The 5,925-nt window shown below is 33.3% G+C and overlaps 1 long non-coding RNA gene across 1 annotated transcript; it reads left to right on the forward strand.

Moving 5' to 3' along the window:
* The first annotated feature begins 774 nt into the window (after positions 1-774).
* Positions 775-2,859, forward strand: LOC115992351. The gene is made up of 3 exons (XR_004092485.1): positions 775-964; positions 1,568-1,621; positions 2,562-2,859. It is a non-coding gene; the product is annotated as an uncharacterized LOC115992351 (long non-coding RNA).
* The last annotated feature ends 3,066 nt before the right edge of the window (positions 2,860-5,925 follow it).

Here is a 5,925-nt window from a genome sequence, read left to right on the forward strand (position 1 = left end):
TGATCCATTGTTCCTATCATTCGGGCTTAATGATTTTTCTATCAATCTATAACTCTTTTCTACCCATATTGTTGGGCTTCTTCCTGCTATTGGGCTTCCAAAATGAGCATCAACAAAGTTCACTCTAAACTAACTCAAAAATAAAAGAACAGTAAGTAATATTCCTCAAATATAAAAGATTTATTAGATATATGTTAGGCTTGTTCCTGGATTCCCTCACAAAAGGAGAGTACCATTTTGGTAAATTAAAACCATGGTTTAGTCTTTTTTTTTTTTTTTTTATTACTTTTTTCATTTATTTATTGAATCGATAGCTTATTAGAGGAAAAAAAAAAGATTTAGAATTTGCAATGGATTGCATAATAGGTAGACGCTCTTCTATCCACATTTGAGTGCCCCCTATTTCAACAGAAATAGCCACTAACACCCTTGCAACCATATTAAAAGATTTACTAATCAATATATATATATATAAAGACCTCATGTGGGAGTGCATGAGGTCCTACTAAGTAGCGCTCTAATTTTGCATTTTGCATTTTTTACCTCTTTCATTAAGTTTTGTTTACTGTTACCCAAAAGTTCATATTAACTTATTTTACTGTTATCTCATTAATATCTCATTATGTAACATCCCGTGAGTTTTTTTTTTTTTTTTTTTTTTTCTGAAAAAAAAAAAAAAAAAAAAAAAAAAAAAAGGTAAGTCAAAATTTTTGTGGACCAAATGTGCCCCCACCTAACCCCACTACCCATCACACAATCCACTCCCTCTTTTCTCTCTTTGGCCGGTCACTCCCACTCTTGTTCTCCTTTTCTTTTTCTTTTTCAGTCAACACAACACACATACACACACTCCTCTCCCTCACCCTCCCACCGGTACATTCCTCATCATCACCCCTACCATTTTTTCTAGCAAAATCACTAGAAAATCCTCAAGAACATCACATCTTCACACAAGTTAATTGAGGTAGAATTTTTAATCTCTTTTGATGAGTATTATGTTCTTGTTTGAGGTTATTTTACCTAAGCTTTAATATTGATTTTCATGTGATTTAAGAGCTTTGGAAATGATATTCATGTGTTATACATATGGGTTTTGGTCTTGGTGGATGTATTTGATGAGTGTGTTCATGATTTTTACAATGTTGGGTATCTAAGGCTTGTTATGGTGAAAATTTAGGGGTTTTGAGGTATATTTTGTGAAATAAATTGTGAATATAATTTTATGGTTTATTTGGAGCTAGTTTAAGATCTAAATTGTTTGTTTGAAAGGATATTGTGATTTTGGTGTCATGGGTCTCTTGATGATGTTGTGAAAACCATGTGGAAACTATTTATAAATTATTGAGGTTTTGATGTTAGAAATAATACCTTGTATGATTCATAAGTATAATGGGAGTCTATGTCTTGTAAAGTAATTGGTTGAGAAACTTTGGAGATGGAAAATATTACTTGTGAGGCTAAATCTAGGCTTACCTAATTTAGTGCTTATTTGGCAATTCCTAATATGTAGCTAGATACAATTTCAAACTTTGTGCTCATTGTGATAGATTTGCTTGACATTGTTTAGGTTCTAGCTAATCTCCCCTTGGAGCTTGGAGAATTAGGATTTTGCGGTTGCTAGGTAAGTAGCTTTTTAATGGGTATTTTTGAAAAATAACCATATCTTATAAATATTGTTTTTGGGTAAAACACATTTTGGAAAATTAATGGTGGAACTATGTTTTTCTAAAAGGTGTTGTGTTATGACCCTATATATATGATTATATATGAAAATGCATATTCTTATTGCATATGGGGGATTTGCATGATTTGTTAGCAAAGAAAAGACTAGAATCTTTGATTAAATTCTAGAAAATGCGTATTATGGATTTATTGCATTATTTGCAAAAATATAAAGATGCTTTATCTTGGCCTATGTTATTTGGGAAGTTAATACAAAATCTCTTTGGCAAGAAATAAGTTGAAGGCATTGAGAACCTTGTGAATATCTTGGGCATTCAAATGTTTTATGAAACTACTTAGAAGAGAAATTACGTATTTTGAATTAAAGTTATGTGAGCTCTTTATGTTCTACCCTTGTGCTGTGACATGTGATTACCTAACTAGATACTATAGTCTGTGTGACATTAGTATCTTAGCACCCGTCTTTGTGATGGTTATTAGTTCCGGCTTTGTGTCGGCAGTTTAGTTCCGGCTTTGTGTCGGCAATGAGTTCCGGCTTTGTGTCGGCGATTATCATGTGGCTTTGGGTTAGATTTTCTGGTTTGGAACGGTGTTGTTATTGCTCACAGTATAGTAAGTAGTTTCATGTTGAGATATTTTGAGGAATATATAGTATGTAATCTCATGAGAACATTTTGAGAAGCTTTGTGCTGTGTCAATTTATTCATTCTTGTCATATTATTTTTGGGAAATGGTTTTGTAGAAACTATTTGGAAACTCCCGAATTAAAAGCATGATTTGTAAATTGTTACCATCATGAAACTTGCATTTCCCCCACCTCCTTTAATTATGCTACTTTCTGGGCTTTGTCTCATTCCATTATTTTTATAACTTTTCAGAGTAGGCAACAATCTTTTGAGATAGCTTTTTGGTAGCTAATAGTAGTTAGACTAACTACTGATGGAGGCTGAATTTTTTGTGTAATGGATATATTAGATGGTGTACATCTTAGTTTAGGCTTGACTCATTCTTTTGTATATTATAGTGGTTATGACTGTATTTCCACTGTTGGGACAAGCTGTTGTTATGTAATTGTTGTTTTCAGACCTCTATTCTTTTGTGGCCTATGGTCCTTGTAATTAATGCTTAGAGCTCTAACTTACTCTGAAAGTATATTCTATGGGATGATTATGATAATTCTTGTTGTTGGCACTTGATAATAATTATGTGGATTGAATTGTCAAAAAGGAAAAATTTACAGGTACTTGAGACGTCTCTCTCATGTTTTGGACCCTTTGAGGTTTGGGGCGTGACACATTAATTGCCTAAACTTACACCACACCTTTCTCTATTCTTCATATCTTTTAGCATACCTACTATTTTAGTATTTTAAAAAAAGAAATAATAATAATAATAATAAGTAAGGATTAATAGTAATAACTAACCAGAGAAGGCCCTAGAGAGAGATAGAGAGACACAAAAATGTTGTGGATTGTAAAATAAAACACACTATTTCACTATATATTACCAAAATAAAAGACCTGACACTAACAAAATATTTGACAGAGAGAGAAAGAAGAATCTATGGGGTCACCACCTTTGTTATCCTGGCCTCCCACCATCATCAAAACAATGAAACCCTACGGGTAATTTTTTTTTTTTTTTTTTTAAATTAAGGGCTTAAATATGATTTAGGTTTAGGTAATTTGGTTGGATAGTTTTTGTTTTGGGTATATAAGTAAAGAGGAATATTTGGTGCGCAATGTAAAGTCATATTTTACCATGGTTTAATTTTAAATCATCTATAAGACACATGCATACACACTTGCCCACACCATGTCTTAGTGTCACACTATTAATGAGTGAAATACGGTCAGAGAGTTGGACATATTTTCATTTCATGTAATGAAATATGTGAACACAATACAAATTAATTGATTTTCATGGTCCCGTTACTCTTTTACATTTATTTTTGGTTTCATGATTTAAAAATATATATATATATATATATAAAAATCTTACCTTAAGAAGGCCACAAATATACAGTGAAGCTACTAAACTAATTTTTAATATTTCAAAATGTATATGTTTCTTTACTCTAATTTAATTTACTTTTTCTTTATAATACATGTACAACATTATCCAAAACTATCTTACATAAAATATTACAAAATTATCCATGCATCGCATGGGCAACTTATTAGTTACATTAAAATATTAAGGGTCACCATCGTGCACCCTTGGTGCTGTGGTCACTCCACAAGTATAAATGTTTGTGGGGTGTGGGGGGCAAGGGCCAGGGTTCAAGTTCCAGGAGGGAGCTTCACACACATATACATTTAAATTAGGCTAAAGTAGAAATTCTATCTTGTAATAAATAAAAAATAAATAAATAAATAAAAACACATTAAGGGTCTATTTGGATATCACTTATTTTGCTGAAAACTAAAAATTTATTACTGAAAACACAATAACAAAATATTTTTTAAAAGGAAAAACACTACTCATGCATACTGTTCACGCATTTTTTAGGTGTTGGCTAGTCCATGAACAGTGCCATGGGACCAGCAAAAAAAAAAAAAGCAAACACAAAAACATCTCTACGCAAACGCATGCTAAAAGAAGGATCATGCTAATGGATGCTCTTAAAACAATTATTAATAAATCATAATAGGAAAATTTTAACACCACTTTTATGAGAAATATAAAAAGTTGTTAACAATATTTATTGTTTTATCATTCTCTCAATAAAATGTTTCTAAAAATAGTTCTTAAACTAATGCCCTTAGGGCATTGATTAACATTTTCCTTAAAAGAAATATAGTAAAAATAATTAAAAAAATCACAGATATCCTCCACAATAATGCCAAAATCTAACCATGGTTTACTCTTTGAGTAATGACTAATGAGTTTCCAAGTTTTGAACGACTATTAGAGCATCCGCAGCCGGGCATGGATATGGCAAATGTAAGATGGGTTTAGCATAAAGGCCTCCAAAATCCCCCACAGTTGGGCTGGTAAAAGCAAGTATTGCAAAAAATTTTGCAATACTGCTATAGTGCAATTCTAAAGATAGAATTGCACTGTAGCACAATTGTAAAAAAAAAACTAATATTTTATTGGGTCTACACTTTATCAATTCCTCCCTCTCTCACCGGTCTAGCTTCTTCTTCTTTTTTTCTTTTTTCTTTTTTTTTTCAGTTCACCCATTCAATCCCGCCCCCTCTCTCGTCCATCTCTTCCCTTTCTTTTTTTTTTTTCCTCTCTATTTTCCCTTGAATCAAGGGTTTGATGTGGTGGCAGATGGGTTTGATGTGGTGGAGAGCTCATGGGTTTGATGCGGTGGAGGGTTTCAGTGGTGGTGGGGATGGGTGATTGAGGGTGACGGTGTGGAGCTTGCTGTCCGGCGTGGTGGAAATCGGCGTGGAGCTGTGAGCGATAACATTAGATCAGATCGGAGAAGCACCAAGCCACAAACAGAGAGAGAGATGAGAGCGGGTTTTGCTGTGAAAATTGGTTTTGCAGTGATGGGTTTTGCTGTGAGAGCGGTTTTTTTTTTTTTTTTTTTCCTGTTTTGCCGATCTGGGTTGATATGGATGATGGAGGATAAAGGAATGGAGTTGTGTGGAAGAAGGTGATGGGTTTTGCAGCGATGTTGGTGGCGTTTTTTTTTTTTTTTTTTTTTTTTTGTTTTCCTGTTTCACCGATCTGGGTTGATATGGATGATGGAGGATACAGGACGGAGTTGTGTGGAAGAAAGTGGTTCATGGAGGAGTCTGGAAGGTAGCATGTGGAGGAGAAAATTGGGAAAAAACAAAAAAAAAGAAAAAAGAAAAAGGAAAAAATATATTTTATTGTGTAAAAATATTATTTTAATGAGTAGAATAGAAAAATAAAAGTTGGGATGGTGAGTGTATTGTAAAATTGTATTGTATAATTGATAAAGTGACTTTTTGGGATGGTAAAATAAGATGAGATAGAATTTCCGGATGTAGATGCTCTTAAACATTCAAAGGCTAAAATGTTCAATTCCAAAAGCTAGTAAAAGCTGCTTCTTGAATGCATGGACTAGAATTTCATAAAAGCCTAGTCCAAGCTTCAGGATTTAGCTTAACAAAATTGACCCATAGCACAATCCGGCCCAATAATACATCTGACTAAAATTGCTCATAGGCTCAGTCCCACATCCAATCTGACCTTGGTTCTATTTGAAAAGTTTTCACTTTTCACCCTGAGCCCAAGGTTATGGGTCTGATCTCCCCC

This window comes from Quercus lobata, chromosome 5, assembly GCF_001633185.2.
Source record: "Quercus lobata isolate SW786 chromosome 5, ValleyOak3.0 Primary Assembly, whole genome shotgun sequence".
In the NCBI taxonomy this organism is placed as follows: Eukaryota; Viridiplantae; Streptophyta; class Magnoliopsida; order Fagales; family Fagaceae; genus Quercus; species Quercus lobata.